A 12,500-nucleotide genomic window follows, 5' to 3' on the forward strand; every position below is an offset into this window, starting at 1 on the left:
ACGGGCAACAATTAACCGCTTAGTTTTTATTTTCCTTCTCCAATTAAGAGACAAATTTCGTTTCATTAATAACTGTTTGCATATGCTATTCAGTACATTAGTAACTACTGCGGTCGAGAGCGCTACCAATGAGTTGACTGGTCAGTCAAACATATAAACGCTTTACTGACTTTAAAATTTCGTTAATACACTGAAAAGACAATAATCAATAAGATGAGAACGAAAGTTTATCGTGGCAAAATTACATTTTCTTACAAGTTTTTTTTCTCCTAAAAAGTTAAATAAGACGTAGTTGTGCTATCTTTCGTCTTTTGTCGTTCACTAGCAGTATCGCCCTGCGTTGCTCGGGTTTGTTTCGACCCTTTAGGATTAGAATTTTTGAACAGTAAACATTTTACATTATGTAGCTAGTTTTTCTCTTTAGGTCAACATTTTTCTGGTTGAAAAATGGCGACACAGCAGCCCAAAAATCGTAAAAAAATAGGGATTTTCATAGAAAAATAAATGCACCTTTTTGATGTAAATAATTTTTGGTGTTAACATGGTCCGATTTGAATTTTATCTTCTACGGAATGAAGAGCAAGCCTTCTTCTATCATACTCTCAATTTTGGTCAAATTGCGCCGCAGGGTCTCGGAGGAGATAGTGTTAGTTGAAGGCTACCAAAACTTCCATACACAGACAACTTCAGCTTTATATATAGAGAGATTTGCGCCATTCAGTGAACTGCGGTCATGCTGGGGCACCACTTTGAACGATTTTTGCCGAACAAATCGTTCTCGGTATACTTATGTTTTAAAGTCTGGTATATATTCTATCAATCTGTTTTGCCGAGCCGCTAAGTTACGAGTACGTAAACAAACTGACACTTGTTGTCAAGCTGTGTGTGTGTGTGGGGGGGGGGCATAGACAGTCACAAAGACACCCCCACACATACATTTATGCACAACGGGCCTCTACATAATTTCCGTCTAAACCAAGGGTTTTCAACTGGGGTCTATATGGCCCCTGAAGGTCCATATAAGATTGTTGGGGGTCCACGCAACAAAATAGTAAATCAGGGATCTACAATAGTATTTTAAGGGTCCCTGAAAAAATTTGCTTTAGATATATATATTGGTATGTATTGCAAGAAACAGCTAAGTTTCGTTCTCTAACATTTTACTTAGTTCCACCTATGCAAGTTAATGTGTGAGAAACAAAATAGAAATTTTGAAAGAGAGAGATCGTTAGCCACTAGACACATTTTTTTCTCTCCTTGTTTTTTTCTGTGTCCCTTTCTGTAGAAGAGCATAGGCTCGAAACGTAAAAGACTTTTTCTATTCCTGAGCGTTATACTAATACATCTGTTTGTTTTGTACACCACCCGTCTTCGTCTATAAAACTAGTTTTTTTAAACATCGAATGGCTATGGGGGTCCACCGGAATACAATAGTAATCAAAGGGGTTCATAGATAAAAAATGTTTGAGAAACCCTGATCTAAATGATCAAACTTGGATACACAGATCACAGTGATCCTCATTGAATCACATGTGCCAAGCTGTCATCTAAAATTGCCGTTCATTTATGTTAATCGATATTATTTTCGTGCAGGGACGTTTTCACCTGAATACAAAAATAAAATTTTCATATTTGTTCATTTTCTCATTTATTTATTCATGTTTTTTGCCTGTGCTTTTCTTTAATGCTATACATGCCATCAGTCTATTATTAATGCGAGGTCACGTTGAATTATAAAACATAATGATCAATATAAATATAATTATATTTCGTTTAAATAATTGGAAACTAACGCTGCGCTTGTATGGAGATATAGCTCAGTGGTAGAGAATTCGAATGCAGAGCGAGAGGCTTCCGATTCGAACCCGAGTGGCCTTGTACTAAATTTTTCTTTTAAAAAATATCGTAATACTTTTTCTCATCCTTCGTTTTCGCATTGTAGAATACTGTGTTTATATAATGCAGCGAGCTGGCAGAAGCGTTAGCACGCCGGGCGAAATGCTGAGAGGTATTCCGTCAGCCGTTACGTTCTGAGTTCAAATTCTGCTGAGGTCGACTTTGCCTTTCATCCTTTCGGGGTCGATAAATTAAGTACCAGTTACGCACTGGGGTCGATGTAATCGACTTAATCCGTTTGTTTGTCCCTGTTTGTCCCCTCTATGTTTAGCCCCTTGTGGGCAATAAAGAAATAAGAATACTGTGTTTATATATATATATGTGTGTGTGTGTGTGTGTGTGTGTGTGTCTATACTTACGTACATACATACACGCATATATATATATAATCCTTTCTATTATAGGTACAAGGCCTGAAATTTGTGGGAAGAGGGTAAGTCGATAACATTGATCCTAGTGCGTAACTGGCACTTATTTAATCGACCCTCGAAAGGATGAAAGGCAAAGTCAACCTCGGTGAATTTGAACATAGAACGCAACGCCAGACGAAATACCTATTTCTTTACTACCCACAAGGGGCTAAACACAGAGGGGACAAACAAGGACAGACAAACGGATTAAGTCGATTACATCGACCCCAGTGCGTAACTGGTACTTATTTAATCGACCCCGAAAGGATGAAAGGCAAAGTCGACCTCGGCGGAATTTGAACTCAGAACGTAACGGCAGACCAAATACGGCTACGCATTTCGCCCGGCGTGCTAACGTTTCTGCCAGCTTGTCGCCTTTTAAAAGTAGAGAAAATATTCTACAAAGCAAAAGGAATGAAAACGTATCTTTTACAAGAGAACGCAGAGGGGTTCGAACTTGGAACGTGGAAATCTCGATTTGCAGGCGAATGGTCTACCACTAAGCTACATCCCGAGTCAGCGGTAGCATTAGTTTATAATTATTTAAACAAAATATATTTACATTGATTATCGAGTTTTATGATGTAACGTGACCTCGCCCTAATGAAAGAATTATGTCATACATACATACATACATACATACATACATACATACATACATACATACATACATACATACATACATATATAATATTATTGGTGAATTGAAGAAATGGAGCTGAACGAAAATTGAACAGAAATAAAACGATTTCTGTTCAATCTTCGTTCAGCTCCATTTCTTCAATTCACCAATAATATTAAAATTCAATTATCCGCACCAACGCACGGTTGCAACACCATATGGTTGTACCTCAACCGTGCTGTCTTCTGCTGTGATTTTTGCTACCAAGGTATCGGTTAAACTTTTGATTAATCTGCTACAAGATTATTCATCTTTCTATTTCACATAATACATATATATATATATATATATATATATTATATATATATATATATATATATATATATATATATATTATATATATATATACATACACACACACACATACATACATACATACATACATACATACATACATACATACATACATACATACATACATACATACACACACACACACACACACACACGCACACACTTATAGTAGTAATAGAAAAAGGGGAATTTCGATTATCCCCACGTGCTGAGTTGTAATATATATAAGAAATTAAAAAAGGAAAATACACATACTTTGCATAGTTTTAATACAATTTTTAATATATCAACCGGTTTCGCTTTCGCTATTACTGTGAAATTTGGTTTGATGATATCAGCATATTTTTCTATATGTTCACAGAGAGGAATTTGCCTGTATTGCGGGAAACGGATTTGGTCTTTATGTAGAGTGGTTCTCCGTCTCAAGGTCATATTCGTCTGTCCAATATAGTAGTGTCCGCAATCCGAGCAGGTTATTACATCGAGGGTAACCAATATTGCATCTTCATTAATTGTTTTTGGTAGGTTTCTAGCATGTCTAAATCGTTTCTAATGAAACATTTGCTGTATTTCAGCAAGGGTTTCAGTAGGATATCTAGGAAATTGCTTAGGCGGTGGCTTTCACAGGCTGGCCCAGCTACAATGGGTCTTAAAGTTAAGTATTCTGGCGTTTGGATATTTATGTATTTGCCTGGTGCTTGTTTGCAGGCTTCATTGATTATCTTGCTCTTGTGTATTTTAGGAAGGCTGGGTTTACATTTGAAGCTCGTGATGTAGTCTGATTCTTTTTCTATCAGGCCTTTTCCACATAGAAGAATTAAGGAAGCAAGATTTTTCGTGATTTTTTGTTGCTTATAGTTTATAACTTTTTCTGGCATGGATAATACTAGGTTTTTACAGTGTTCTGCATTTCCTTTATCTGCTTCTTTAATTTTCAGGTCTTCGTCGATTTGTAGCTCAATTAAAATTTTCCATTCTAGATTGTTGTGGTTCGAATTAATTTTTCGTTTATGGGATGTATACGGGAAATTTGGGATATGGTCACAGAAGTCATCCAGTGTTTTATTCCTACCCTTATGTGGAAAGTAATTATTTCTGTTTTTGACCAGTGATTCATCTTCGTTGTCGTAGACAGTTAGTGCTTCTGCGAGTCGTAGTTTTCTGCAGAATTCCGAAATATTGTCTTTAATTTCATTATGGTTAGATTTTCGTAGGGTTGGAGTAAACTTTAAACCTTTGGCTAGTATATTCAATTTTTGTTATAGAGAGAGAGTTTTCTTTGATAAGTTAATTACTTTGGGTTTCTCCTGTAAGTTTTGTTCCAACGTGTGTCCTTGTTTCTCTCCACTCGGTCTAAAAAATGTTTATTGTAATATGGTTGGTAGAAGTTATTGGTATTTTTATTGTTATTAATTAAATCAGTATTATTAGTACTTATTATATTTGGATTGCTTGGAGGTTGGTGTTGCTGTCTGGGTAAACTGGTTGGGAGGACGGGGTTAGGGTTTCTTCGCTGGAATGAATTGTTGGGGTGCTTAATTATGTTTAGAATACTGGGGAGCTTGTTATGCTGTTTGGGTAAATAGGATGAGAATCCGTAGGTTGAGTTTCTCCGTTGAGGGGTGAAGGGGTCTCTTGGATGTTTCTAGTTGCTGGGGAGAAAAAATTACTCCTATCTCCTGGTTGGTTTCTTCTAGTGTTTCTAATAGATGAGTAGACCCTGTTATTAGATAGAGAATGGTAAAGTAAACAACTACCCCAATTACTGTGACTTTGTTCACGAAGTCAAGCTGTAATTAATGTTATGGATGTTCCCACATCGGTATAACAACAATAATAATGATATATTTGTTTATACATTTGTTCGTGTTTTTCTTTTCAACTTCTTTCCCACACATGTCACTAAATGAGGTGACGTGACAACACCAATAAAAATAATCAATACAAGTGCATGTATATTTTGTTCAAATAGATTAAAATAAGGTAAGAATAACGTGAGGGGATATAGCTCAGTGGTAGAGCATTCGACTGCAGATCGAGAGGTCCCCGGTTCGAACCCGGGTGTCCCCTTCAGGTTTTTTTCATTCCATTTTAAATTAAGGAAAATGGTTAATACCAACGTTTATAAGAGGAGGAAAATTGCGATATCATGCAAGTTTGGGGATATATCTCACTGGCAGAGCATTGGACTTCAGATCGAGAGGTCCTCGGTTCGAACACGGGTGTCCCCTTCAGTTCCTTTCTATTCTATTTTAAATTAATGAAAATGTTTAATGCGATGGGTCAGTATTCTGTGTTTGTGTTCTTTTGGCTTTTGATTGTTTGATCTAGGTGGACGTGTATTTATTTCTGTAGATGTATTTGTTCTGGATTTTGTTAGGAAGGAGTTATCCGAAGTGTAGTCTCTTTTAAACTGAGCTTCATAACTAAGGAAGAAGTTAACACTATTTTCCCATCGTTGCAGAAGGAAAAGAAATCACCAACGGCACACGTGTAGTTACATTGCTGTGTTTGTTTCCTTTTCTGCTTGACAACTGGTGTTGGTTTGTTAATGTTCCATTAAGCTTAGAGTTTCGGCCAAAGAGACCGATAAAATAAGCAACAGATTTAAAAGTTGTTGCGTTGCGTTAGAGATTAATATCGTAATATTCAAGTACTTTAAATCGATAGACTGGCTGAATCGATAGGGCGTTGGATAAGACCCCTGATGGTAAATTGCATCTTCTTACATTCTCAGCTCAAAAATGAAGTCTACTTTGCTTTCATGTTTCCGAGATCGATAAAATAAAGTATCTGTTAAGCAAGGAGATCGATATTAATATCTATAGCTCCCGACCTCAAAAAATTAGTATAATTTCATTAACTAGTTTCGAGGTGGTTGCCTCTTATCAATGGCCTCTTATAGGCGTAGGAGTGGCAGTGTGGTAAGTAGCCTGCTATCGAACCACATGGTTCCGGGTTCAGTTCCATTGCGTGGCACCTTGGGCAAGTGTCGTCTACTATAGCCTCGGGCCGACCAAAGCCTTGTGGTGGATTTGGTAGAGGGAAACTGAAAGAAGCCCGTCGTGTATATATATATATATGTATGTGTTTGTGTTTGTGTGTCTGTGTTTGTCCCACCAACATCGCTTGACAACCGTTGCTGGTGTGTTTACGTCCCCGTAACTTAGCGGTTCGACAAAAGATATCGATCGATAGAATAAGTACTAGGCTCACAAAGAATAAGTCATGGGGTCGATTTGCTCGACTAAAAAGGCGGTGCTCCAGCAAGGCCACAATAAAATGACTGAAACAAGCAAAAGAGTAAAAGAGTAAACTGCAAGATGGCGAGCTGGCAGATTCGTTAGCGTATGGGTCAAAATACTAAGCAGCGTATCTTCTGGCTCTTTACGTTTTGAGTTCAAATCCAACCGAAGTCAATATTGGCTTTCATCCTTTCGGGGTCGATAAAGTGAAATACCTGTGAGTAAATGTAATCAAATGATCTCCCTCCCCGCGAGATTTCAGGTTTTGTGCCTGTATGAGAAAGAGTCATTTCATAAACTGGCAGTTATATGTTGAACTCCTCAAAATTGTGTAGAAGCACGTCGTATACATACGTACATGTGTGTGTTTGTGTGTGTGTGTGTGTGCGTGTGCAGTCTACAAAAGTATTGTAACCTCTTAATTGTATGCCAATCAGGCAACGCTATGGAAACAATAAAAAAACGTGTAACAGTTGAAAATCCGAAATATAAAATAAATGAAAGAAATCTAATAATTTCAAATTAGAAAAAAAAAACAAAACAAAAAAAACTGAAGGGGACACCCGGGTTCGAACCAGGGACCTCTCGATCTGCAGTCGAATGCTCTACCACTGAGCTATATCCCCAACTTGCGTACGTCGCAATTTTCCTCCTCTTATAAACATTTTCATTAATTTAAAATGGAATGAAAAAAAAAAAATTCTGAAGGAGACCCATGGATTCGAACAGGGTACCTCTCGATCTGCAGTCGACTGCTCTACCACTGAGTCATATCCCCAACTTGCATGCTGTCCTCATTTTCCTCCTCTTATAAACGCTAGCATTAAACATTTTCATTAATTTAAAATGGAATAAAAAAAAGAAAAAAGAAAACCCTTTAGGGGACACCCGGGTTCGAGCCGGGGACCTCTCGATCTGCAATCAAATGGTCTACCACTGGGCTATATCCCCAAACTGGTATGCTGTCACAAATTTTCCCCCTCCTAAAAATGTTGGAATTAAACATTTTCATTAATATAAAGTGAAATGAAAAAAAAAAAAAACCTGAAGGGGACACCCGGGTTCGAACCGGGGACCTCTCGATCTGCAGTCGAATGCTCTACCACTGAGCTATATCCCCTCACGTTGCTCTTACCTTATTTTAATCTATTTAAACAAAATATACATGCTCTTGTATTGATTATTTTTATTGATGTTATCACGTGACCTCATTTAAACGACATGTGTGGGAAAGAAGTTGAAAAAACACACAAACGATTGTATAAACAAATATATCATTATTATTATCATTGTTATACCGAGGTTGAACACCCATAACAAACATTACGGCTTGACTTCGTGAACATAGTAACAGTTATTGAGGTAGTTGTTTATTACACATGCAAGGCTGCAAAGGTTAACAAGGTCAATATGAAACAGGTTGGCCCAGTTGCAGCAGGTACAAAGGAAATTCTATTCTACGTTCCGATGCTGCTGTATCAAGGGCAGCCATGAGAATTGCCAAGCGAGGAGACAGACAGGTGAATGACACCAGACACTTGCAAATGGAGATTATTGCAGACCATTAGTGATGGTCAATAAAGCAAGCGCCAAAGAGTTTCTTCAGAGAATCCTTGTAATCTGTTTTTTTTCGGAGTCACTTTGATACAGTCGTGTGTGGTAGTTTCGCCTCACAGCGCAATCTTTGGTAGGCGCCGAACCTACGTTATGGAAACGTGTCCTCCTCATTGCAGCTGCGATTTGTGGAAGGCAGCCTCAATGTTGGCGATTTCCAGCTACGACACCATTGCTTGCTGAGGACAGAGTAAAGGCGACACTGTTGGAAGCATTCAATGGGTCGTAGGTGGTGACGGTGTGCAACCCACCACCCAGATGAGTACAGGATAGTGGTGATGGTCAGCACAACAGGTCTGTACAATCTGATATTTGTGTCTAAATTCAGATGCTTGGTGTTCCAGGTTCTTTCGTACAGATTACCGAATATACTGCTTGGTTTGCCAGTCTGTTGTCAAATTCTTTGTCGTTCTTAGCGTCTGATGAAATTATGCACCTCAGGTTTGCTGAACTGACGGGGCGATCTTGGTCCAGTCTCACAGATGGTGGTGCAAGGAGAATGATTATCTTCCTTAAGTTTGAGCAGTTGCAAAACTTCTGACTTTTTCACGTTGATTTCCACGCCAAAGAGATCTTTAGTCAATGAGTAGCAGGGCTGACTTCGATTGGACAACACATACAGCATCACTGGCAAAAACTGGCTACTGCATGGATTTTTGCAGCATATTTTCGGTTGAAGTTGAACAGGCTGACATTTGTGTGGCATCAATCGAAAGATCGCCTAAGCTAATCTAAGTCTTCTTTGGATCTTACTGGTTTCATGCTGAAGAAGATGCCGAAAAGAGAAAGTGCAGGGAGGTAGCCATACTTTACACCGGTTTCTATTGGTAATGATTTTAAAAGTTCATTGTTGTATTTAACTTGACTACACTGACCCTTACGTAATTGGTTGACTATATTCAGGAATTTTGGGGGATATTTTTCGGGGATATCTCAGTTGTTTCATTGTTTTCCACAGACCATGCCTGCTTTCAGTATAGAACACTTTGGTAAATTCTACGAACGTTTCAAACAGTCCCTCGTTCTTATCCCTATAAATCTTTTGGACCTGCCTTAGTACCACCATATTGATGATGCTCCTTTTGACACTGATTCCTTATTAGCTCTCTGCGAGATTTGTGAAATGAGGGACACCAGTTTGTTCAAGAGTATTTTTCCGAAGATTTTTCCTGAGATAGAGAGCAAAATTATCCACCGTCAGTTAAAGCAGTCGGGCTTTCCTTTTTGTTCTTGTACAGAGTGATGATGTCTGCATCACAAAGGTTCTGTGCTAACTTACTTTGTTCACACATGAAGTTTAGCATAGAACGGTGGGACGCCGTCCTTCCAATTCTCTGATGCGCTACCGGGTGTTTCTCCACTATTTCAACTGCTCTATCGTCCTGGCACTTTTGTTTATAGTTAGAAACTTGTTTGGGTTTGTTGTATTCCACTGTTGTGGTATCGCAGGCGGTACTGTGGAGAGTTTCAAAATGTCCTGACCGCCTGTTCAGGATAGACGTCCTGACTCTAAAGAGCGCCTGCCAATCTGCACTGCATAGATTATCTACAACGCTTTTGTGTCGATCTGTTTCAATGTTCTTTTTTATAAGCTTATGAAACGGAAAGGGCAATTAGATAAGATTTATTGTCTTTGTGATACCAAGAATTGATAAACTGAGAGTCTACACGATGGTTGAGTATTTTGTAAGAGAGAATTTCTGTGGTATACATCGCTTATTAATTTTTCAGAAAGAGAGAAAACTCAAGAGAGAAAACCCATACCCCAACCCCCAATATAGTTAGTGAATTGGCTGAGTCGCTAGAGCTTTGGCGACAATAGAAAAAAAAAAAAACGATAAACGTCGCCCTTTTCAAGCCTAGCCAACCTCATGGGCCCGGTTTCCCGGTTTCTGTGGCGTATGTGTTCTCCCCAGCTGGACGGGACGCTAGTCCATCACAGCATTACTCAAGAAACAGAAAGAGAGAGTGAGAGAAAGTTGGGGCGAAAGAGTACAATAGGGGTCACCACCACTCCCTGCCGGAGCCTCGTAGAACTTTAGGTGTTTTCGCTCAAGAAACACACACAACACACGGTCTGGGAATCAAACCACGATCCTCCGACCGCGAGTCCGCTGCCCTAACCACTGGGCCATTGCGCTCCACTTTGGAGACAATACTTCGGGTTATTTGTTTCATATCTCTGCGCTCTGAGTTCAAATTCTGCCAAGGTCAACTTTGACCTACATCCTCTTGGGAGTCGATTAAAAAAAAAAAACAAAACAATCTAATGTAGTGGATTGGCTGAACTTCAAGAACATTGAACCGAATTTCTTGCGATATACGTTTCGGTTCTTTGCGTTTTGAGTTCAAATCCTGCCATGACCTACTTGGGAACTGACTTAACACCACTACTTTGCTACTTTTGTGACTTGAGCGGATCTCACGCTGGCGCAAGCATTCAGGCCAGGTTTCGGCCCCTTTCTACGTCTCTTCCACCTTTGTCAGAGGCCCTGTAACGAATCATGGAAACTGACATTCCCTCTTGAGGCGTGTGGGGCGGGTGGGGTGAAAGAGAAAAATAAAAGATGCAGTGATTTATTTTACTTGTTTACTTCAGCAAGTGAATTTCAAAAGTTTTAGATTAACAAATTCTTGCATAAAATGTAATTCTTCGTGAATGTTTGGAATGAAGTTCCAATTTCTAAATGTGTTGGCGATGCATATATAGCACCACTTATACATGATTGTGATGCAAAGTATCATAGAATTGATGTTTTATGGAGTTTGTCTTCAGAAAGATGGGAAAAAATTGGAAGTATTTGTATAAAAAGCGAAGAGGCTTTAATTGCGTTTCTTCACGCTATACTAACGAAGAAAAAGCAATTAAGATTCCAATTAAGCTAAACAAAACTTGAAGTAGACATTGTTTAGGCTAGAAGGTGCATTGTCTTATTTCATTCCAATATAACTGGAAGAGAGAGAGACATAAGACAGTTAGGTATATGCTAAACGTTAGCACGCCGGGAAACGTTAGCACGCCGGGCGAAATGCGTAGCCGTATTTCGTCTGTCGTTAGGTTCTGAGTTCAAATTCCACCGAGGTCGACTTTGCCTTTCATCCTTTCGGGGTCGATTAAATAATTACCAGTTACGCACTGGGGTCGGTATAATCGACCTAATCCGTTTGTCTGTCCTTGTTTTTCCTCTCTGTGTTTAGCTCCTTGTGGGTAGTAAAGAAATAGGTATATGCTAGGTGTGTATAAGAAAGGCAACCTTGGAGTGGCTAGCAGAATATTTATTTTACTATATAATAGTTCTGTGGAGGCACATGGCCTAGTGGTTAGAGCGGGGGATCGCGGGTTCGAATCTCAGACCAGGCGATGTGTGTGTTTATGAGCGAAACACCTAAGCTCCACGCGGCTCCGGCAGAAGGTAATGGCGAACTACTGCTGACTCTTTCGCCACAACTTTCTCTCACTCTTTCCTCCTGCATCCTGCAGCTCACCTGCGACGGACAGGTGTCCCGTCCAGGTGGGGAACCTATACGCCAAGGAAACCGAGAAACCGGCCCTAATGAGCCAGGCATGGCTTGAGAAGGAGCAAACATATAATAATTCTGGATATGCAAACGTTAATTGATGTCAAAGAGTAAATGTAAGAAAACGAATATATATGAATGAAAATGAGTTGGGAGAAATAACTCAGAATGGCCAGCAGCATGTACTCCGTCGGTTACGACGATGAGGGTTCCAGTTGATCCGACCAACAGAACAGCTTGCTCGTGAAATTAACGTGTAAGTGGCTGAGCACTCCACAGACACGTGTACCCTTAACATATTTCTCAGGGAGGTTCAACGTGACACAGAATATGACAAAGCTGGCCCCTTTTGAAATATTGGCACAGCTCATTTTCGCAAGCTGAGTAGACAGGCGCAATGTGAAATAAAGGATCTTGCGCAAAGACACGGCACCCCGCTGCGAATCGAATTCACGATAGTGAGCCGAACCCTCACTTTTTAATTGCCCCCACGAGGACGGGCTTCACAAGGTACCATGCAGTGGGACCGAACTCGAAAACATATGACTGCAAAACGATCGTCTTAACCATAAATTCACTGTTACATCTGAACCGTACAAATTCTGATGAGTTATCTTTCTTTTCCTTTATCTTTTACTTGTTTCAGTCATTAGACTGCGGCCATGCTGGGGCACTACTTTGAAGGTAGTCGAATGAATTGACCCTAGTAAGCTATGGGAACGTAAACATACCCACACGGTGGTGGGGGACAAACACACACACACACACATTGTATATATATATATATATATACATACATACAAACATACATAAATATATATCACTCATAAAAATCTACAG

At 39.4% G+C, this 12,500-nt stretch overlaps 3 non-coding genes across 3 annotated transcripts; 1 reads left to right on the forward strand and 2 right to left on the reverse strand.

Moving 5' to 3' along the window:
* The first annotated feature begins 5,280 nt into the window (after positions 1-5,280).
* Positions 5,281-5,352, forward strand: Trnac-gca. The gene has a single exon. It is a non-coding gene; the product is annotated as a tRNA-Cys (tRNA).
* Positions 5,353-7,081: 1,729 nt separating this feature from the next.
* Trnac-gca lies at positions 7,082-7,153 on the reverse strand. Its single transcript has one exon. It is a non-coding gene; the product is annotated as a tRNA-Cys (tRNA).
* Positions 7,154-7,575: 422 nt separating this feature from the next.
* On the reverse strand, positions 7,576-7,647 carry Trnac-gca. The gene has a single exon. It is a non-coding gene; the product is annotated as a tRNA-Cys (tRNA).
* Positions 7,648-12,500: the final 4,853 nt, after the last annotated feature.

This window comes from Octopus sinensis, linkage group LG12, assembly GCF_006345805.1.
Source record: "Octopus sinensis linkage group LG12, ASM634580v1, whole genome shotgun sequence".
Taxonomy (NCBI): domain Eukaryota; kingdom Metazoa; phylum Mollusca; class Cephalopoda; order Octopoda; family Octopodidae; genus Octopus; species Octopus sinensis.